Genomic DNA, 25,056 nt, shown 5'->3' on the forward strand with positions numbered 1-25,056 from the left:
GTTTAAAAAAACGCTTCACAGATTACCACAAACATGACTTCCCTGAGTAAAAGTATTACATAGTAAATACCCTGATTACAAACTTCGGAATCTAAAAAAATGATTCACATTTCATTTAAATTATTACCAGTACTATTTTCGTAAATATCTTACTAACATGTTTCGTTATCCATATAACCAGGAAACAAATTACATGGTTTATTTCTTATTTTCGTGTTATTTACACAAACGGAAATTGAGGTTTCATATTTTCATTGCTGTTTACATTTATTACATTTACAATGACAAAACATTATTAATTATATTTATTTTAGTAATAAAGATAACGAGACATTAATTTGTTTTTACTAAACGTTTATTAGGGACATTTCGTCTCATTTTGTTTGCGCGTTGCCGATTCAAATTTTAATTTTTTACGTTTGTTTGTATTGTAAATACTTCCAAAAACTATAAACTCCCAAAATAATATCACGCTATTATTTCACATGTTAAGATGTGATAAACAATTACTTTTCATTAACTTTTTATTTTAGTAACAAAGATACTGCAATAGTATTTCGTTTTTATTAGACTATTACTAAGGATGCATGGGATAATATTTTGTTTCATTTTGTTTTCGACTTTCCGATTAGATTTATACACAAACTATTAATGGATAAAATTAGATCACGCTTTTATTAGACATGTGAGGATGTGATTAAACTTTCATTTTAACCACGATATAATTTACAAATAAAAGGGGTAAATATGAAGATTCTTTCCTCCTTCGGCCACAAATTACCACTTTTATAGGTTTTCTGGGGTGTTGAAAACAAAAATCACGTTTAAAATTACGGCAAAGAAGTGTAAAATAGATGAAGCAATGTTAGTTTCAAAAAAGGTTTTCGGGAATGCTGACAACGAAAATAACATTTAATATTCCGACAAACGAGTAGTTTTAAAAATATTTAAAAATGTTCCTTGCAAAACAGTAGGGGATAACTTGTATGTAATAATTTAACGTAAAATGAAAACACACTTTATGGTTACCTTTTGTTTGATGGCCATAAAGTGGGGAGGTCAGCGTACAATGAACACAATTCAACGTAAACTGAGCATCCGGCTTTTGGCGGGGGGGGGGGCGGGGGGTAACAGGCATTATTAATCGGTTTTACATGCACCAACCCCAACAAAAAACTGATACTCATTTTACGTTAAATTGTGTTCATTGTACATTAATCCCCCTAAAACAATGTGGCCATAAAGTGGGTGCTCATTTCGCATTATATTATTATAGAAACGTGCCCCCCCACACTTTTAAGAAACTAACATTTATTCATATCTTGGAAACTACTCGTATTCCGGATTTTTATATGCTTTTTTCGTTTTCAGTATCCCTGAAAACCTTTAAAAGTTGTAATTTCAAAGGATTTTTCGAGGGGGGAAAGATTCTTCATATTTGCACCCCACCCCCAAAAAAATAATACAAGATGAAATTTTACAATGAGTAAATGCGTTTCATTTTATAATTTATAATTAAAGGCGTTGAACAATACAAAGTACAATTTTTTGGTAATTATTTTTACATTGGGGAGGGGAGGGTCTTTGATAAATATTCTTCCACCTTACGATTGAATAAAAAAAATATCGTGAAAGTGGAATTTAACCTGAAAACACTAATTACAAATAGCTCGATACCAAAAATGCATATGCACCAAATTTTATAGTAGATATTGATCTCGGGTGCATATGATGGCAGAGCGCGATACCATATGCAACCATATGCAAGCATAAAATAGTGCATATGAATTTTTGGGTACCGCGCAATTTTGAAACTCCCTATTTCATGTAAACCCCTTCCATAGCTATAACCGATTAATACATATGATTTAATAAGCATCTTCTTTCAATTCACTTACCCTATATTCTTCCCCGAGAGTTTAATCACACATATTATCCACACATATTGCCCACATATATTAACCCCATCTAGACGGATATGCATTATATAATAACAGCTATACTCCTCCTATATCACAAAGATCAATTTATCTCCACCAAACAACCTCAATATTTTATTTCGCTCCTAATGTAACTATCGCTAGACGTCGCATCCCTATTATGTTACCTTGCATCTCTTCTGCAACCTTCTGATGACAAGCATTACGCTTCGAAATAATATGGTATAAATAGTTCTCACTTACCCTGTATTCCTAATTGATGTATATCCTTATTGAATAAATGAATAAATGTATGTATACATATTAATACATAGTTTTATATCGTCATTTTCTTTCGTTATTGATTTCTATATAAGTTCCAAAACAATTTGTAAAGCTTTGCATTATCCCAATAAGTCTCCTCTTAAAAGATTTATATTATTCTCTTCCTTAACTCCCCCATATATGTGTATGTATATATATATACATACACACACACACACACATATATATATGTGTGTGTGTGTGTGTATGTGTGTGCGTGTGTAAAAGTCTATATTCCCAATTTCATAATGTTTGTATTATTATTCATTGGACTACTGTTCTCATCTTGAGTGTGATTTTCACAACGTTTCGGTCGATATAACCTCCGACCTTCTTCAAGTGTATCTTGTCGACAGAATTTCGAGCGGAACCCTTTATTTACTTCACGGAAGTAGAGTGCTCTTGTTCCGTCAGTCATGACTACATAGTGGTCCTAAATAATTCGCAAATGTATTTTTCGGTCGCCCACACTGAGGATTGAACCTTCAACCTTCAGGAGAATATCACTTTTACAATTGATTTTTCCCCGTACTCTAACCAATGCGCCACGGGTCCGTGTGAAAATCACACTCAAGATGAAAACAGTAGTCCGATGAATAATGATACAAATAACCAATCCTCATCTCAAAAATTCAGAAATGTCAAATTTCATGATGTTGAACATTTTATATGTATTCCTTAAATTACGTTGACGTTCACAATTCTTGACAGCACCTGTTTCGTAGCGCAAAATTATTAATTTAATTATTATGTCAATCAATGAATCTATATACGGCATAATTACGTTGACATACCGGTTCCCGCTGGATCACCGAAGTTAAGCAACGTTGAGCTTAAATCGGTGAGCATTTGGGACTTCCAAGTGTTGTATGTGCTCTCTGCTTATCTCAGCATTGTTTCCAGTCGTCCTGGTCTTCTCCTTGCCACTGGACCTAAACAGTGTCGATTCGGAAGAGTTGTGGTTAGGGATTGCGCGACCCTTGCCTCACAATTACACGCGCAACTGCCCTTACAGGGGTATCCTTTGGCTTTCGAGACTGAACGGAGGCATCGATCAATGAATCTATTCTGCTCTTAACTTGTCAGAAGAAATAGCAATTATCAATCCATTAAAAGAAACTAAAATGTATTTGGACATAATTACAAAATCTGAACATTGAAAGAGAATTTTATTTCATATTTTATTACGCCATTAACGGCGTAATAGAATATTAAATAAAATTCTCTCTCAAAAGGTTATGGCAACTTTAGGTTTAAACACGAATACAAGAATATTCATGACATCATCTGGAGGAAAAGACTAGAGGCAAGTGAAATTTGGTTCCTGAGGAGAATTTTGGAGATATCCTGGACAGAAAAGAAAATAAATCAAGAGGCAACCACAGAAAAGTCTCTAATAAGAACAGTATGAAAAAGACAAATGATGTTCATGGGTCATGTCTACAGAAAAAAAAACAGAATAGAACAAATTAGTTTGACAGGAAGATCGTATGTAGAAGAAGCAGAGGACGACAGCGAGAAATATACGTTGATAGTCATAATATCTAGGTAACATCAAAAATTATGAGCAACAATGAATTCATGAATATTTCGAGAGATAGATGGAGAGCCATACCCGTCAATGCCTGTACTTGGCAGGACACTACTTGAATGAATGAATAGTTCTGGTAATCGAGAATTACCTTTTATGAAAGTGTATTGCGTTACGCTAAGTGGAAATCATCAGTTTCTTGCACTATAATAAAATATCGCGTTTTCTTAAAATGTATTGTGTTTGTTTACATGTATTTTATTGCGTTAATCGAAACCGAGCGAGATCTATTCTTTACGGAATTATATTGTTTTGCGCTCAATTGAAAACGTTATTTTCTCCATATAAATATGTTGTCTTTATACGTGTAGATGTGTCTTTAATATATCATACACAGTGTCCTGTGTAAACACACCATTAAAATAAAATTTTGTTTTATTTTTTAGGATTTTTCCATAAGTGATGAAAGCGACTCTAAATTCGTAGGTAAGTTCTATTTCACTATAATTTATGTTTCGTTTTTTTTTTGTCATTCATTTAAAAATGCTTAGCTATGAAAAAACATTATTTTTAAAAATGTTTTGTAGATCAAAGTGTAGTAATTGTTTTCAGCATCACAGGTTTTACAAAATTATGTTCCAAAAGTAATGTCTCCTATTTTTATTCAACACAAATAGATCAGGAGGGGTTGCAAATTACATTTTTATCACAATTAAGCTTATGCATTCATGAGATGAAAGTTTCACCTCTCTGTTGCAGATATTGGTAGTATGAGAGCCTAAGAAAACAACCCCCGTCATAGACATGCGTCATAAACAAAAATGTGTCATAGAATTCATGGCAAAAATGTATTAAAAATGATTGGAACTAAGTGGAAAATATATTCTAGAGGATAAATGGTCACTTGTTTCTCTGCTACTACTCTTGGCTTCGTAGCATCTCATTGGACTTTCCCCTAGGAAACCAATATATACAACCATTATACACTAGAAACACAGGATACGGTGGCACTAGGATACGTTTTTGTTTTGTATTTGTTTTTTGTTTTTTTTAGATTACGATGTGGAATACGATGTTTTTCCTGTCCCTGGGTTTTACACTTATATTTCACCTTTTATTTATACCAATCCTTTAATTTATGAAGCTCAATCTAATTACAGAGCATAAAACAAATAATTGACAAAGGCTAAATTTCAAGATGTTCACCACCTTACAATTTATTACTTTAAGTACGTTGACACGCACAATTGTTGATAGAATCTGTTTCGTTGAGCTAAATCATTCGTCTAATCATTATATCAATCAATACTTGTATATTCTGACCTTAACTCATCAGACGATAAAACGTTTATCAGTACATTAAAAGAAAATAGTTGCATATTTGCATGATTACAAAATCCGAAAACTAGGAGAGAAGTTGCAATTACCGTTTAGTTTTTCTTTGATTACACTATATATATATATGTGTGTGTGTGTGTGTGTGTGTGTGTGTGTGTGTGTGTGTGTGTGTGTGTGTGTGTGTGGGTGGGTGTGTGTGTGTGTGTACTAGTAGTTCAACCCGGCTTTGCTTGGGCCTTATGTACCATTCATAACTTTAAGTACATATGTACATATATACAGGGTGGCCGAAAAGTCCCAGGACACTATAGATGTATTTTTAATAAAACAGCAGCAATTAAGCGCTCCTCAACAGTAAATACACTGATGTCAGTCATAACCTGAAAAAATAAATGAAATAAATTGTTTTAACAACATTAGAATATTAAAATCAATCATATTTAACAGCATTAAAATATTAAAAATAGAGTGTCCTGGGACTTTTCGGCCACCCTGTATATATATATATATATATATATATATATATATATATAGAGAGAGAGAGAGAGAGATAGATAGATAGATAGATAGATAGATAGATAGATAGATAGATAGATAGATATATGATTTACAGACGCTTGAATTGTTCGATTCGTACGTTGAGTTATTTAGAAAATTATGTGTGAATTTGTCAACATCATCATTATCATGTACTGGGTATGTGTGAGTCTAAAACAAACTTTTTATTTAAAAAAAGACAAAAGAAAAAGGAAGGAGGAAAAGGTCAGGATGGATAGGGACAAAAATGGTCCAGCCGCTGATCACTTAGAATGTATGACTTTTGGAATGTTCTTTCATGCGTATTTTACATGTATGTGTGTGTACGTATGTATGTATGTGCGTATTTGTGTACCTCTATTATGGTTGCATGCGTGTGCACATGCATACTATGTTCGCGTACATCTGTATGTACGCATGTGTTTATTGTCATGTGTATGTGGGGTGAAGAGGGCTCCCGTAAGCTGTGGTGAAGGCAACCCCTCTACGTGAAGCAAATCTTAGATTTAAAAAAAACATAAAGCGGGAGACAAGTACTCGCATTAAGCTGGTCTGCAGTTTGACTTGTTGCTGGCTATCTTGCTCTTGCTTGTTGCTGGATGTCAACATTTTGAACCGAGAGAGAGATTTAGCTGTCGTACAAAGCTAAAACTCTGTAACATCATCTGTGTATAGATACTCCCTCAGCCATGGAAAAGTTGTGACGCGTCTCGGCCTGAAATGCTGGAAGCATGTAATAATTGATCTGCAATCATTATATGTATATATGTATGTATACGTATATGTATGTTCATGTACAGGTGTATGTATATGTGTGTATATCTATGTGTATATGTATGTATATATGTATGTGTGTATGTATATACGTATATATATTGTTTTTATGTATGTGTATATATGCATGTTTGTGTATGTGCATATATGCATGTGTGTATGTGTATATATGCATGTGTGTATGTATGTATATGTATGCATGTATATGTGTATGTATGAGCATGTTTGTGTATGAGTGCATATTCATGTATGTTTATGTATATGTAGGTAAGTGTATATATATATATGTGCATATATGTACATATGTGTATGGAGGTCATCCTCTAGTGTTTCTGCCATTTCTTTAGATATGTGTTCATTTGTTTTCCTGACGTCTCTGTTATAGAGCGTGGTGTCATCACGGACAATGTTGTTAGGGGGGTCATTTATGAACATTAGGAATAATAGAGGTCCAAGGATAGACCCCTGGGGCACTCCCGCATTTATATCCTATTGTTTAGATGTATGACCATCGATCACAACCTTGATTTTTCTCTCATCTAAGAAGGATTTAATTATGTTAAGTATTCTTCCAGTGATACCGTATGATATGATTTTCCTGAAAAGACCTTCATGCCATACCCTGTCAAAAGACTTAGATATATCTAAAGCTACTGCTCTACTCTCCACTGACTGGTCCAGTGAATGGTATATAGGCTCAGAGATTACTATTAGGATGTCTGCTGTGGAACGGGCTTGCCTAAATCCATCTTGTTGGTCGGTCATAAGTTTAGTATCTGTAAGGTGGACTAGAGCTTGGTTATTTATGATCTCAAATATTTTGGTGAAAAGTGGGAGGAGGTTAATGGGGCGATAATTTACTGGATCAGTTCTTTCGCTAGAATTCTTGAAAACTACTACCACATAAGAAATTTTCCAGCGCGCAGTAAAGCAAGATTCATTAAGGCATTTGTTGTAAAGTTTGGAGAGAACTGGAGCCACTTCGGCGGAGTACTTTTTTAATAGTACAGCTGGGATGAGATCAGGTCAACATGCTTTTATATATATATATATATATATATATATATATATATATATATATATATATATATATATATATATATACATATATATATGTATAAAATATTAATATAAATATATATATATAAAATATTAATATAAATATAAATATAAATATATATATATATATATATATATATATATATATATATATATATAAGTGAAAATGTCTGTCTGTGTACATTTCCCTACAAAAACTCTGCCAATTTTCGGTCTACAGAATCGAAATTTGACATAAGAAGTATTAAGATTTGGGGAAATCATTTTAATCGATTTTCGGTCAAAAATTTGGCTGTCAATGGGTTCAAAGTTTAACGATTTGACCTTTGAAAACTCTACGAAACTCCTCTGCCAATTTTGGGTCTAAACACTTGAAATTTTAAATGTAGATTACTTGGACATAGATCAAACTTTTTAATTGGATTTGAGCCCAAAACAATAAATGTTAAGGGGTCAAAATTTAGTCAAAATTTTCTCAGCTAATTTTTGGTTTAAACATCTGAAATTTTACATAAATGGGTATTCAGAGATAGGCAAGCCTTTTAATCAGTATGGGTTGAAAATTTAAGCTGCCAAGGAGTCAAAATGAAAAAAAAATTGACCTTTGCGGTGTCTACCAAATTACTCGCCTAATTTTGGGTCTAAACATTTGAAATTTATACATAACGGGTATTCAGACGTGCGGCAAGCATTTTAATCAGTCAGTTTTGAGGCGAAAATTTGGCTGCCAAAAGGTCAATGTTGAAAGAGTTGACCTTTGCAGATTTTACAAAATTCCTACACCATTTTATGGTCTAAAGACTTGAAATTTTAGATGTAGGTAACGTGGACATAGGTAAAACTTTTTATTTTTGATGTGAGACCAAAATAACAAATGTTATGGAGTCAAAATTGAGGTCAAAGTTTCAAAAAATTGACCTCTGCGGTGTCTACGAAATTAGACAAATTTTGGTCTAAACATTTGAAATCTTACATAAAGTTTATTTATACGTAAGGCAAGTTATGAACAGTAGGTAGGGCCCGAGCAAAGGCAGGCTGAACTGCTAGTATACAAGATTACTTATTTAATTATTTTTTATTAGCGATGGTATTACTTTCTACTCCCTGAATGTTAATAAGAGAGTTACCTGCCCTTTCTTTATATTCTAGTCGGCCCTGTTTGGGACTTATTATCTGCTAATTTCTTTTTATATTATTTATAAAACATTTGAATATGTTTTTATTCAAATATTTCTTAAATGTTTTTTACATGCATAACAGAACAGAGCGGAAATATGTATGTACGTCTCCCTCTGAATCATTCTTTCAGTATTTTTCTATCATATCGTTATTGATGTATAAATACAAAATACAAGGCGCCCCTCGTGTGCAGATTAACTTGACATTTTATTCAAATGCAACAGATCTCCGTGTCCGCCGAACTGTACGAACATGACGTTTAAAAACTCTCTTGTTTCACCAATACGCTTGACGTTATAAAACATTGGTAAAGACGCCATAGTTGGCCGCCTTCCCGCCAACCAAAAAATAGAAGAATAAAATAAACGGTATTATTTCAGAAGTGAAGAAGGGCCAAGTGTACATTCTCTTTACTTTATAACCAAAAGTGGCAGCAAGGGAAGAAAAGTTTTAGCAGATGGGAAAAAACGTAAATTGTAAATTCAAGGCCTGAAGTATTCGCCATGGTTTAGGTGTTGCGTGTTTCATTTCATTTTAATGTGCTAAAGTTAGTCCGTTTGCTCTGACAGTCGTATATATCAAGAAGTAAAAATGAAGTTTACAAGCCAAAAGCCTCTGCTGTAAAGTAAAAGTGAATATACATATTTATATTTATATAACAATCCCAACCAGATAAAAAAAGCTCAATACAATAAAAATAGGAAATAGAGCTTGTTATAGAAGAACACAATTTAAAACTATAGATTATTTAAATGAATTTATTCTTCGACAGGATACTCAAATAATAAATATTAAATATTTAATATTTCTTAATTGAGTATCCTGTCGAACAATAAATTCATGTAAAATATAATTTACAGTCTTAAATTGTGTTCTTGGAAGAATTTCGTATGCATGTTATCTGGTGTTTTGGAAGAATTACAATACGCGTTGGATCTTTTTTCCTCTCTACTACCAAGAACTTCCATTTCAGGATTTAGAATGCATTTTGGATTTGAAGTTCAATATATTTTTTATGCTTCAATGTCTAATTTTCGTTATTCTTTGCGGCTAAAATGATTTAAAAACTTTTAATTTTCTATGTTTATTGGTTATAGCAAGTAAGGGGCAAACCAATAAAAACATTTCCTAATATTTTCCTCTGAGGAGATGAATAAACATTGAAAACTCATGGGTTAAGAAAATATATTCATTAAACTGTATTTTTTGTTTGAAAACAATAAAAATTCAAATCCCTAAATTACGATATATACACACACACACACACACATATATATATATATATATGTATATATATATATATATATAAATTAATTAAATATATACATCAACCTACTCATTTTTATTCTATGTATTTGTTTACTTATATTTTACTATATGCATTTACATACACATTTATTTGCCTTATTCCGGAGTTTGTAGATACCGGCCTCTCTCTTCCCTTATTTTTTTTTTTTTTTAATTTTTTTTCTATGTAACCACTATGTTTTTGTTTAACTTGTATATGTTTTTATATGTGTATATATTTATGCATGCGTGTGTGTTTGTATATATATATGTGTGTGTGTGTTATTGTATATTTATTCTTATATGTATATATATTTATATGCGTGTGTGTATGTATATACATGTATGTGTGCATTTGTGTGTCTGTATGTATGTATATATATATATATATATGTGTGTGTGTGTATGTGTATATATATATATATAATTTTCTATTTTTTATTTATTTACTTTCATTTATATATATACACTTGTGCCCGATATTATTCATACCCCACCTTGAAAATTGAGTTTATTATGTGTAACTTTGTAAGAATTTATTGTTTACGTCCATATTGATACATATTCTTAATAAACCTCTTCTGATCATTTTCGTCATTTTAAAATCTCGGGATACTCGTAATAAAAGAAATATACAGCTATTTATAAAATCTGCAATGTTCAAAAATAATCATACCCCCTTATTTTTTCAGTATTAATCGAATTTCTGACTGTTTGTTTCCTGTTTGATTCTTATTTTGAATGCTTTTATACAACCTTTGATTAATTTCATTTCGTTTTTTGCATTTTTCAGAAATTAAAATGATATCAACTGAAAACCAATAAAAGAATAAAAATTATTAGAATGGGGAAGAAAAAAGAGCTTAGTAATGATCTTAGGACTAAAATTGTGAATTCACATAATGATGGTTTAGGTTACAAGTCAATTTTCAAGAAATTTGAGGTCCCTACAGCAACAGTACAGAGCATCATCAAAAAATTCCAGAGCCACCACACAACAAACAACTTGATTGGTAGAGGAAGGAAAAGGAAACTGTCTGCTAGAGCCACCAGGAATATTGTAAGAAGTGTTAATGCAAATCCAACCACCACTACTAAGGACATTTTAGAAAATCTGGAGTCTTCTGGCATAAAAATATCAAGGCAAACATTGCAAAGGACTCTGCATGAAAATGGTCTGAAAGGAAGAAGACCAAGAAGGACTCCATTGCACACCGGAAAACACCTTGCAGCACGTCTAAAGTTTGCTAGGACCCATGTGAATTCTCCAGAGTCCGTTTTCTCAAGTATTTTGTGGACTGACGAAACAAAAATTGAATTGTTTGGCCATATGGATGCTTCTTACGTTTGGAGGAAGAAAGGAGAAGCTTACAACCCAAAGAACACCATACCCACGATGAAACATGGTGGTGGTAGCCTAATGTTTTGGGGCTCCTTTTCGGCTAGTGGTCCAGGTAGTTTGGTCAAGATAGATGGAACCATGAAGAAGGAGCAATATTTGGAGATACTCCAGAAAAACATTAGACAGGATGCGGAGAATCTCAATTTAGGACCAAACTGGGTCCTTCAACAGGATAATGATCCAAAACATACTGCCAAAATAGTCAAGAAATGGTTTGAGGATAATCAAATTAATGTTTTGGAATAGCCTTGCCAGAGTCCCGACCTGAACCCTATCGGAAACCTCTGGCACATATTGAAAACTGAGGTTAAAAAGCGGAAACCTAGAAATTTGAGGGATTTGGAGAACTACTGCATTGAAGAATGGTCAAAAATCAGTGTTGATGCTTGTAAAAACCTTGTTGATAAATATCCAAAACGGTTACAGGCAGTTATTAAGAATAAAGGGCATGCTATTGACTATTAGTAAGAGAGGTATGAATAATTTTGAACTAGTGCCATTATTGTTTTTCTTTGTATAATGTTTCAAACTTGCATAATTTATTTATTTGTTGAGTTTAAATTAAATGCCTATGCTTGATTTATTGTCTGAAATCCCTTTAATATTGTCTACCTTCTGGTTTGAGCAATATTCTTATAGAAATCTCAAAGATACGAGGGGTATGAATAATATCGGGCACAAGTGTATATATATATATATATATATATATATATATATATATATATATATATGTATAACAGACGCCCCATTTCATAAACTTAGCCATTTATTTGTTCTGATCAGTTTTCTTAATTTAATTCTGGGACTTTCACGTGTATATCTAAGCTGACCTAATTATTAACGCTAATTTTCGCGCTTCTTGTCTGGGTCAGTTTGACCTTGCTTTTCAAATTTAAATCTTCACCGCTTTTCGGGTGTTTTTTTTAACCTTAATTTTGTTGATTCATCCAGCCTTGACAGACGTGTTTTTAAATATTCTCTCACCAGTACTTTTCTTTTAATGATTTGGAATTCATTCTATTTGCGCTTTTTTCCAAGGAACTCTGCATTTTGGATTATTTTGAACCATTGGGAATTTACCCATTGGATTGAAATTTTAAATTCGACCGTTTTGGATTTTACCATTTTTGGATTTTTACCCTTCACCGGACTGTCCATTCATGTGAAATCTTTTTAATTATTTTTCTTTTGCCTCCTGTTCCCCTTACCTCACCCTTTTTTTAACCAATAAGATCTGTGACTTACTTGTAGTTTCATTAAATACTTCTATATGCAAAATCCGATCCTGCATTTTGCTAATTCCCGCCCTCTGATGAGAAGGAGAGTATTTCTTCGAAACTCCGCGGATTAAGGACTATCCACTTATCTTGTGCTTCTTTTTTTTAAAAATTAAATATGTTTTTAACTCTTTTTCAAGATGTCTTTTTAACATGTTTTATTAATCATTTGTTCATATTATAAGCTCTATTTCCTTTTCGGTTTTATTGAGCTTTTACATTTGGCTGAGTTTATTTTACTTGTAAATATTAACTCTTTAATATTTATAATATATTTTAAGTTTACCATTTTGATTACCTTGGTAAACTTATTGTAATTTATATATATATATATATATATATATATATATATATATATATATATTATATTATATTATATTATATTCAAAATATAATTATCCGCTGACATGCGTTTCGTTATCTATGACTCATCTGAGTGGCTGAATCTATCGAGATTTTAAATCGGGACACCATGATAAGAAGCCTAAACCTCTACCACGCGGCTAACCTCGAACGACTACTAAATGTATCGCTGTATTATGTAGATTTTTTATTTGTTTTTGTTAGCGATACTTTTTTTTTTAATGAATTCAATTATTAATACGGAAATACATTTTTACCTAAATGCGAGTTGGGAATATTTTTCCTTGGAGAAGTTTGGTACCCCCCCTAAATGGGGAGCGGCATATATATTATTTTTAAAATATAATTATCCACTTAAAAATAATATATATATATATATATATATAAAATGGGTTAAGAAATTCCAACGAAAGAAAGATGTATATTTATATATGTGTATGTGTATGGATGTGCATGCGAGTGTACCTTGCATTTCATGTTTTTGTGTGATGATATTAGGCTCTGTTCAGTTCAGGAGTGAATCTGGTGATGAAGTTTTTTTCCTGTGTAAGTAAATAAAATAATTTTCTGTTTGGAAGATTGGCATTATTTTGAAGCTGTTTCCACTACATGTGTGTACGTGTTTTGAAACATAGAGGTGTACACACACCCTACCCCACCCTAAAGGAAAAAAAACATTAGCAGAAAGAGAGAGCGACTACAACCAGGTCAGCGGCCTCCCTCGACTAGCCCAATAAAAGAGTAATAAAAATTGAGCATGCCAATGAATAATAAACACTTACAAGCCTCCATCCCTTGGAAAAACTTCAAATTAACTACGAAAATTGCCATTTTTACATCTCCAACACATTTGAAAATAATTTCTGACGAGGACGCTTCACAGAACGTCTGAAACGCGCGTTTTAAAACGATTTCAATGACTTAAAAACATTATTACAGTGATCCAAACATAATTCTCAATGAAAAACCAAGACACGGAATAATAAAATAATGTTAAAAAATACACATTGTTGGTGACTACTCCCTTATATATATATATATATATATATATATATATATATATATATATATATATATATATATATATGATTATATAAATAAAGGATGAAATATAATTGAACAAGTATAATTTTCCAACATATATATATAAGGCTTTATCTGCGTGTGTGTGCGTGTGTGTGTGTGTATGTGTGTGTGTGTTTGAGTGAGTTCGTTATTTATATGCAATCGTCATGCAATTTAGTCATCAGCTGGAATCAAAACTAAAACCGCATTCCCTACTGTTTGCGCTATTCACAAAAAGATAAGAAAGATAAAAAATTAAACCACTTTAAGCTACGAATGGATTTGCGCATGTGCAAATGTAATAGACATATGTAGGCACGTTGAAATGAACATTTTGCCAACATATTGATGTACACGTTATTCATCCATCCAAACAAAGATTTTATTGCTATAAACAATCCTTGGTGTATAATTACTATTTCTTATTTATTTGAGTGTGATGTGACAACTAGTTTAAGAGTTTATCGGTTAAATATTTACACACACACATACATGTATCTAATATTTTATTGATATGGATTTAACTGCTTGAGTAAGTATTTTAATCATGGTGTTATCCTCTGCAGATAGAACCTAAGATGGAGTATTCTTGCAGCATGTGAGCAGATGCTGCTCCGCTAGTTAAGCAGAGTACAACATTTAGTGGAAAAAGAGTCATTGTTTATTTTTCACTGCTCTATCGTTATTTCCATGATAGGTGTTCGGCTGAGCTCCAACATCTAGACACCCATCCCTTTTTAAATACACAGCAAACCCCATCTAGCTTTAACCACTGTAAATAATTTTCTTTTCGTGCTAAACAGAATTGCATGAACAGAATTTTTCCCCAAAACTTGTTTTATCTGTGAGACATAACAGGACGAGTCTAAATTATTATTCTGTAATTAATCAAATTCTTCTCCAACCCTCGAGGTAAATACTCACTACACACTTGACACAACCCATTAACTGCTACTCAATTATCTTTTGGGTATCAATGAACCGTGAATTGTTAATACACACACACACACACACACGCATATATATATATATATATATATATATATATATATATATATATATATATATATATATATATATACCTTTCCGGGTTCCTGCTTCCCCAACTGTACTGACATGCAAAAGTTCAAGTGTAACGTGAACCGACATCTTGCTGCCCAACTCCCCACATAATACATATTTTATATTGTTATTTTTTCTTCTCTCTCTCTCTTTCACTCTCTCTCTCTCTCTCTCTCTATATATATATATATATATATATATAGAGAGAGAGAGAGAGAGAAAAAAAAAGAGAGAGAGAGAAGGAAAAATAACAATATAAAATATGTACTATGTGGGGAATTGGGAAGCAAGATGTCAGTTCACGTTACACTTGAACTTTTGCATGTCAGTACAGTTAGTTCACGTTACACTTGAACTTCTGCCTGTCAGTACAGTTGGGGAAGCAGGACCCGGAAGGGAATTCCAAAGTCTAGCGATTCTGGGGGAAGAAACTACTGAAGTAGAAGGCTCTCTTACATCTAGGGATCTCAACTGTGAAGGGATGGGATTTTGCTGATTGTCGGGTTTGTTGAGGGTATTTACGTTGAGGGGGTACAAGTGCTTGCAGTTCGTCGGAGCATTCACCGTTAAAGTACTTGTAGAACAGGCAGAGGGATGCTACATTTCATTGATGGGACAGAGGCTTAAGCTTAGATGACAGTTCAGAAACTATCAGGTTGGCGACTCTTTTGAACCTTGTCTAGGAGTGAGAGAGTAGTACCAGATGCACCAGCCCAAATATGAAAGCAATACTCCATACATGGGCGAATGGTGGCCTTATAGAGGTACGGGATGCTTTCGGGAGTTAGTAGGTTTCTAGCACGGTAGAGAGAACCTACCTTTTTCGCAGCGGTTCTGGTAATGCTCTCAATGTAATTTTTCCAACTCATGTTTCCTGTGAACGTTAGGCCGAGGAGTTTAAAAGATGTACTTTCAGAAAAGAGTCTTTGGTCATTGCTATTGGTGGTAGAGGTTTTTTGAAATTATTGAAGAAAGCAAGTTAAGTCTTGGCAGCATTGAATGTGACCATCCATTATATATATATATATATATATATATATATATATATATCGTTTAAAAATCAAAACAAAAACCACTTAAACAGATGAACGATAAAAACGAAGCAGTAAATCGTCTATAGCAACATAGCGGAGTGGATTAGGGTGCTAGATTGAAATACATCCAAAGGTCCGAGGTCCGAATCCTAACAACAGTCAAGCTACGCTGATGAGGAGTAGCACTCCGAAACACGCGTCCGTAGATTACTGTTTTTTAAAATGTGTGTGTGTGTGTGTGTGTGTGTGTGTGTATCATTTTATTTATATAGACAAATATTGCAAATAAAATATTAAATCGCTAACATCGAGTAGGAGGAATGATACTAAGTGACATTTTAAACTTTAAAATTGAAGTCGATGTTGGGGAAGGGAATGTCAAAGCTTAATACGATAAAAGAGAAATATCTCAAGATGGAAAGGAAGTGACAACTAAAAAGAAGAAGAAAAAGCAAGAAGGAAGAAAGAAGAAAAGGAAAGGAAAAAAGAAAAAAGAGAAGAACCGAAAGGCGTTAAGGATACGTAAGGAGGCAATACATTTACATTATATTACTGTAAGAAATGAGGGAGAGGGTTAAAATAATATGCCAAGTTTAGAAACGTTTAAATTAAGATGTCAACGAAAGGATACGACTTAAGGAAAATAATAGTGAGTTATAAGGAAGGGTCTATAATAATGCCTACATATAAATATTTGTATACATGTCACCGAACATGTCAAGAGTAATGCACATATATACGCACATATTATCTATTATTATCTGCCCCTTAAGTCGTATCCTTCGGTTGACATCTTAATTTAAACGTTTCTAAACTTGGCATATTGTTTTATCCCCTTCCCTTTTCTTATATATATATATATATATATATATATATATATATATATATATATATATATATATATATATATAACAGTACAGTTACATTCCAAGATCAAAATATTTATTTTTCATGCAAGAAAGCTCCTCCAGGATGTTAAAAGTTCGTTATGCAAACCAATTGACTCTTTCGTGCATAGACTCCTTAGGAAAATTAGAAATTCTTTGCTTAGAAAGAAAAAAATACATGTCAATATTTCTTTAAAAAAAAAAAAGAAAGACAATTTTTAGAAGACTCAGCGTCTTGTGTTTGTTCCGGCAGCAACTTGGTTCATATACAGCCATGGTCAAAATTATGGAACACCGATGAAACATTAATATTATGATTCAAACTTATATAATTAAAGGTTAAGAATAGTGGAATAAACATTAATAAATCTATTTTAACAATAATCAATATTTGGAATGTCCTTCTTTTGTCTTTATAACAGCTTTTATTCGATTTTGCATATTATTGGTTAAATTGTTGCAGGTGATATTATCGATTTGCTTCCACTATTCATGAAGTTTTGCCTCTAATCTTTTTATGATGAACATTTGTATATTCTAACTTATTTCTCTAGATGGGACTACAAAGTTGCAATGGAATTTAGGTCTGGGGGTCGAGGGGGCCACTTCAATTCAACTTTAATTTCTTTTTTCTCATAGCAATCCATTAAAGCTTTTGACGTATGGCATGGGACATTTTCTTGTTGGGAGATTACATCATATGGAATTTTATTATTGAATACTTTAGTCAAAGAACTTTGGTAAAACTGTTCCAGCATGTTAGTATAAATTGTGGAGTTTATTCTACCCTCATATGTGTACAACAGTCCGTTGCCTGAAGAGGCCATGCGAAACCATTACGCTTCCTCCTCCAAAGTTGAGATTGAACTACACAATTAGGATGAAATGCTTCTCCTTCCTTACGGCTAACATAAACCACTCCAGGTGTGCCATAAATTTGATGAAAAAGATGAGAATTTGCTACAATTTTTTTAATAGATGTTATCGATGTGAATTCACATAAAAATTTCAATTGTTCCTTTCAAAGTTTAGGAAATAGAAGCTGTTTACTTACCTCAAAGTTACTTTCGTCAGATCTAACAATTTTTGTCCAATCATCAAGTGTCCAATTTTTATGTTTTTGCAAATTCCGGTCATTTTTTTTTCTTGTTGGCTTGAAACAAGTAAAGCTTCTTCCTTGCTTTGCATCCTTTTAATCCACCTTCTAATAATCTTCTTCTCACTGTTCGAGCTGATAAGTTTTTTTTTGTTTTTTTTGTGTCCTCCCTAAATTCAACAGAAAGATATAAAGAAATTTCTACTAGAAATGTTTCCCCCCCCCCCAAAGATCTGTCTTCCCTGGCGGTTGTAGATTGTCCTTTTCTGTTTTTGAAAAACTTTGTTTCCTTGTACCATTTAATCGTTGTTTGAACTCCTTTTCTTGAACATTCCATCTTCCTGGCAATTTCTACCTGAGAATATCCTTTACCAGATGAAGAGACAATTTGAAAGCTGCTCCACTGGAGGCATTTTCAATTAAATATACTATTATAGCACTGGCAGGAATCAAATATTATCTAATAAACAAGATACAACCTTTAGCATGACAATGAATCATTTTGAATATTTGAATGAATTTTGTATAAAACTCAGCTAAAACTCTTGAAAGATGCTTTAAAACAAATAAATACAATGGTCTATTGTTGAACAGTTTACATTTGCTCTCAATTGTTCATTGTACAATTCTTAACATTTAAATGCGTACGTTTAAACTATTATCTAAGTTTTTTTATAGGTGCTCCATAATTTTCACCTTAGCTCTCTCTCTCTCTCTCTCTCTCTCTCTCTCTCTCTTTATATGCATATATATATATAATATAAAGCTGAATGTGTGTGTGTCTGGTCACCAATAGGCTCCTATATGGTTGACTATTTAAAAAAAACTGATTACATATAATGATAGAGACACAGGAATGGGTATGTTTGATCTAGCAGAACAGTGGTTCATTACAAATGTGGGGTCTGCGTTCGCGCCTGGTCCACAAAGTATGTTTTAACTTAAATAGGGATGGTATAATAAAATTGTGGGGTCTGCATTCGCGCCTGGCCTCCATAGAATGGAAATAGGCACAAACTTTAATAAAGACTTTTCATATCTATCTGTGTAAGTATACTTGGATAATGGTGGTTCAGTTTGAAGAAATATGGTATAATAAAATTATGGAGTGTCGTTCGCGCCTGACCTCCATAGAATGGAAATACGTCACAAAGTTTAACAAGGTTTTTTAATATAGAATATTGTGATAAGTGTTTCGGTGTGAACAGGTATGGTATAATAAATTATGGGGTTTATCTATTTTATTTTTACTTTCATCATATTTTGCTTTGGTTTCGATACCCCCAAATTCGAAGCTATCTCTTTCCAACCCTTACTTTTCATAACCTATCATACTTTAATAAATCAGAGTCTATTTTCTGTAGGCTGTTTTCGAACCCAGTCAACGGCGGGTACTTTTGCTAGTATATATATAAGTTGAATTTTTATAAATAAAATTCAATATATTTAATTTTTTTAACTCCAGAGAATGTATAAATAAATACTAGACAATTAATTCCAGTAACCATGTCATTATTCATTACTGAAATGATAATGTATTGACAGACGTTTCGCTAGTAAACAAAGTTGCGTCACGTTTTTATTTGACGCTCAAAATAAAAACATAAAAAAGATTACAAGCAGGCCAAGAAAGATTACAAACAGGCAAATTACCATATATATATTTTTTTCTATCATAAGATGGGGGAAGTGAGGAAGCATAGATGTGGAAATCTTTTTACCCAAATACGATGTCCAGCATGTTAAAAATATACCATTTGTTGTAAAAATATAATGGATTAACATCTGAAGGAAGTTGGTGGGGACAGGATATTTTTACGGAAACATAAATCGTAAAATTGCCAACTCATTAATGAAACGGCTGTAATGGAAAAATCCAGGAAATAAACGAAGGTTATAGAAAAGGAAATGTGAGTCTTTGAATTTTCAACAAAATTTTGCACTATATATATATATATATATATATATATATATATATAAACAAAGCGGTTAGAGCACTGTACAAGTGGTGGACGGATGTTTAAATAGACATTTGGCGATATCATTTACGGGCGCCGCTCCCGTGGGTCGATCGGTAGAACTGTTGACTGTCAATGCGATGGTTCTAGGTTCAATCCTCGGCTTTGGGAGGTGCTAAACTAGCGGCACTGATGACTTGTGATACAACGAAACAGGGTTGTATGTCGATGACTGTATGTATATATGTATATATATATATATATATATATATATATATATATATATATATATGAAATAGGATAAATTATTCCCCCTAAAGAAAAAAACATTATAGTTTGGCAAATGTAGACGCTAAATATAGATGCATATATGATCAGACCTATCCACGTAGGTTTTGTGCATACTTTAATCACATTCGTCCGATATATTAAATTGTTATATTTATTCTTACACATGCCACAATCTAAACTGCATCTAACATTACCGTGATAGCAACATCTTTTTCACTAATTGTTATCTCCTCCCACAAACCCCATCGTATCCTGGAACTTCTCACCTTCGTCCCAAATTTTTCCTGATGACCGTTCATTTTTGTTTCTTACAGTTCACATTAGTGAAAACGTTTTTGTTCTAAAAATACTGAGTGTTCTCTAGCTGTTAATTTCTGCCGCTCTCATTTGTTGTCTGTTAGCGTAAGTTGGAATAGAGGATTATCAGGTTTTGCTATTTATGTTACATATCGGTATCATCGAAGTTATTCTTGAGGGGTACCAAATTGAGCTTTCGTTACATTTGAATATGTTATATAGAGTTCTTCATTTAGGTGCACATTTTACGTTTTCTATATAACATAAGAAAGATTCCGTGTGATTGTCTCTAATATAAATGGTTGTGTGTTTGATTATCATAAAGGGAATCGTGTGTGTGACATGTAATTTCTGAACCTACCTCTGTTTCTCGCTGTTGAACGATCTGGATATTTTTCATCCTGGAGGGAGACTTGATACCTGTTTGACGAAGATTTATCACTCCAAGACGATGAATGTTTTTTATAGATTTTATTTCACTTTCCCCAGAGGTCCTGCAGCAGGTGTAAAGTGAAATATGCTTGTGTGGTTCTTCTTCACACACGTCAGCGTTCGTCTCCCCCCTCCCCAGTTAAGAGGGGGGACCACGGAAAAACGTCCGTCTTCTTCAAAGCTCAAATCAAATCTCTCAGATCTAGCCAACCACGTCACACATACGTAATTTGGTCAGCTGACCTTTGGTTCTGGTAAACGTGTCTACCTCCACGTTTACTCACCTCTCTCTCTCCCTCTCTCTCTCTCCCTCTCTCCTTCTCTATTCTCTTATAGAGACACAGAGAAAGAAAATAGAAAGAGTAAGAAAGCCAGAGAGGGCGGGAGAGATGCTCGTTAACATTTAACGAACGGTTAAACACGAAACAAGATGGCGTCTCTCATCATATGAACAAAATCATCCTATTCCGTCACTGCGGAATTATAAACCCTACAGTCTCGCAACCTTCATCTACGCCGACTCCAACTCATTGTCAAGCAGGTAAAGAAGTTACTATTATTTAATATTTCCGACGCATTTAGTTACATAAACATGTTGCATTGACAGTTGTTTTTATTTCATTTTTTTTTAAATTGGGATGCTAAAAACTTACATTGTTTGGGTTTTTCGGGGGGGGGGGTAGAAACGAATACTTCAAAACGCTAGAAATCTGCGCATTAAATATTTATTGATTTTTGTATATTTATTAGAATAAATAGAATACAGTGTTTTTAATTCTTTTTGTTTTGTTTTGTTTTGATTTTTAGAATAAAATGTTTTCCAATAGTTCAAATAAGCTTTGGTATTATACAATTATCGTACTTCGAAAATGGAATGGATTTTTTTCGGGGGGGCATTACTTTTGATGTACCTACACTTATAAAGTCTTAAACATGGCTGCAAGCAAAATGAAACTAAAACAGGAAGTTCAGTCTGGTAAGCGGAACAATTTTACATCAGTAATTTTCAACTGACACCGGTTTTCATTATAGCTTACTCATATTATTAAGAATATTATTTCTATTATTTTTATTATTATTTTTATTATTAGAACGTATACAATTATATTTAATTGGTACATACCACCTATGACATGAAACGATAATACTTATCTTAAAAGCACAATGGCCACTATGAATGACATACATTTGAAGACAACCGATTTACGTGTCAATGCCATGAAGTGACATTAACCACCATCGATTTCGTTGCAACTGAGTTTACTGAAGCCCAACAATGATCATGATCGATATTCACAGAGAAACTAAGAGAACGCCAATGCAAACGCTATTATCCGCCACAACTTCATTTAAGAGCAGTTACATTGAAGCAGAAAACGTTCATGGTAATCCGTGATCGACATTGAACTCCGGGAACTGTCTGCATAGTTTTACAAACAGCCAAGGTCCACCAGTAAACGCCTCAATTCAGCATTAACTGCCAATGATAATTAACTTGAAGTCGATACTGCTACCGTTTCCCGCTGGGTCACCGAAGTTAAGCAACATTGAACCTGGTCACTACTAAATGGGTGACCATTTGGGACTTCCAGGTGCTGCATGTGCTCTCCGCTTATCTCGGCATTGTTTCCATTCGTCCTGATCTTCTCCTTGCTACTGGACTCAAACAGTGCCGATTCAGAAGAGGTGTGGTTGGAGATTGCGCAACCCTTGCCGCACAATTACACGCGCTACTGCCCCTACAGGGGGTATCCTTTGTCTTTTGAGACTGAACGGAAGCATGGGGATACTGCTAATTGCTGCCAATGACTACGTTAGAAGACGACAGTTACAGTTGTATTGACAATCAAAGTCTACCAGTACGTACGCTTCTATACGACGCCAACTCGCAGTGATCATTACTACCTTCGGATAGAGGTGGGCGCTTGTCATGGTTTCCAGAAAGTTCCACTACCAAAGTGCTCACCAGTGCGGGCAAGAAAGCATCCCAAAATAGCACTACGGTAGCTCCTCTAACAACCGTAGTTTAATTTGTATATTTTTGGAGGGTGGGTAGATCATTACCGAATCTGGCTTTGTGACATGCTTCCACCAGGTGTCTCCGGTACACAGGTCTTGCTAGTTTTATAAACATTAGAAAATATATGAGAGGAAATATATATATATATATATATATATGTATATATATTTATATATATATATGTATATATATATTTATATATATATAATATATATATATAATATATATATATATATATATATATATATATATATATATATATATAATGAAAACAAAAGGATGTAGTGTTTACCTGATATACGCAATGGTAAACTTCAAACTAATATAAATAACATTATTTATATATAGAAAATTTAATCCCAACCGAATTAAAAAAGCTCAATACGCAATAGAGAGTAGAGCTTATATATGTAAATATATACATATATATATATATATATACATATATATATATATATATATATATATATATAGAGAGAGAGAGAGAGAGAGAGAGACTTATATGTAATATACTGAGTTCGTGTAATTCAGTAAATTTTCATATACTAATAGGTTTTAAGCCAAAAATCGTTGACTTAAGGATTAAGCTACAAAATTATCACATTTCATAATTGAGCATTAACATACTGTGTGTGCAAAATCAAGACTTCAAGACAAGGTCTTGATGGCAACAAAAGTGTATTTCATTTTACGTTACAGTTGTTTCAATGTCTAGTTCGACAATTTCAAGCATTATATCGTTTGAAAATTTTCAAAAACCAGCATTTCTTCAGACTTTATGAATAAACACACTTAAGGCAATGTAGCATTTTTTGAAGAGAAAGAAAAAAGGTGGGGAGGGGATCCCTAACGGGAAAAGCATGCGAAAAACATTTACCTTGGTTGTGGTTACGGAAACGCCCATTTAAATATTAATGTATCGCCTAATTTTCGTACACTTATTTAAGAACAGAGTTATGTGAAGTTTTTACGGGGAGCCCTTAGCCATTAAAAAAAGAAAAACATTTTCATTTTAATATCCCATTTGTTGGGTTCCTAAATTCCTTTATTTCCCAATGATTGATTTTTTATAAAAATAATTTTTAAAAGTTTGGTATCTATATTTATATTATGGCCGTAACAACCTTGTAAAGATGTTATGGTTAGTTTTGGTTTTGTATTAGTGGCAAGTAATGTTTATATATTATCGTTCTATTGGTACATGGATATAATACCATTTTAGGTTTAGAATTTGATTGAATATGAGAATAAAGTAAAATGGGTGTATTAAATATATATAAACCTTGTAGGACATTTCGGGTGAAGTGTTCTAAATTATTTACTGTCTTACTTGAGAAATGTTTTTATGTCGTTGCTTAGGATGATTTGAAAGTAGATAATCCAATTAAGTTGTTAAATACTGTTAATTCTGTTTGAAACTGGGTAGATTTTGTTTCTTATAATGGTTAAGGGGAGGTAATCACTTTTTTGTTGCCATCAACACCTTGTCTTGAAGACTTGATTTTGCACACACAGTATATGTATATATATATATATATATATATATATATATATATATATATATATATATATAGTAAGTTATAAAATATATATGGCAATTAAGCTACACAGAATATTCCGCGTTTTATCCACGCTATGATAATATTCTGTGTAGCTTAATTGCCATATATATTTTTTATAATTTACTACCTTGCTCTACTTACGTATTGAGCACTGTTTAAGTAAATACTTAAACGTTACGCATAAATTTATACATTCTTATATTACTTTATGTGATTAAATGAAGTAGTCATATATATATAAATATATATATTTTTTGTATGTATATATATACATATATATATATGTATATATATACATATATATATGCATATGTATACAGATATATATATATATGTATATGTGTGTATATATATACATTTGT

General features: G+C 32.7%; 1 long non-coding RNA gene across 1 annotated transcript in view; it reads left to right on the forward strand.

Moving 5' to 3' along the window:
- LOC145241964 (uncharacterized) overlaps positions 1–25,056 on the forward strand; it is an 854,874-nt gene that overhangs the window by 612,239 nt on the left and 217,579 nt on the right. The window contains exon 3 of the long non-coding RNA XR_013862622.1: positions 4,221–4,260. This is a non-coding gene — a long non-coding RNA (uncharacterized LOC145241964). The remainder of the gene's footprint in view (positions 1–4,220; positions 4,261–25,056) is intronic.

This window comes from Euprymna scolopes, chromosome 21 (genome assembly GCF_053919585.1).
Source record: "Euprymna scolopes isolate OS-2025 chromosome 21, ASM5391958v1, whole genome shotgun sequence".
NCBI lineage: Eukaryota > Metazoa > Mollusca > Cephalopoda > Sepiida > Sepiolidae > Euprymna > Euprymna scolopes.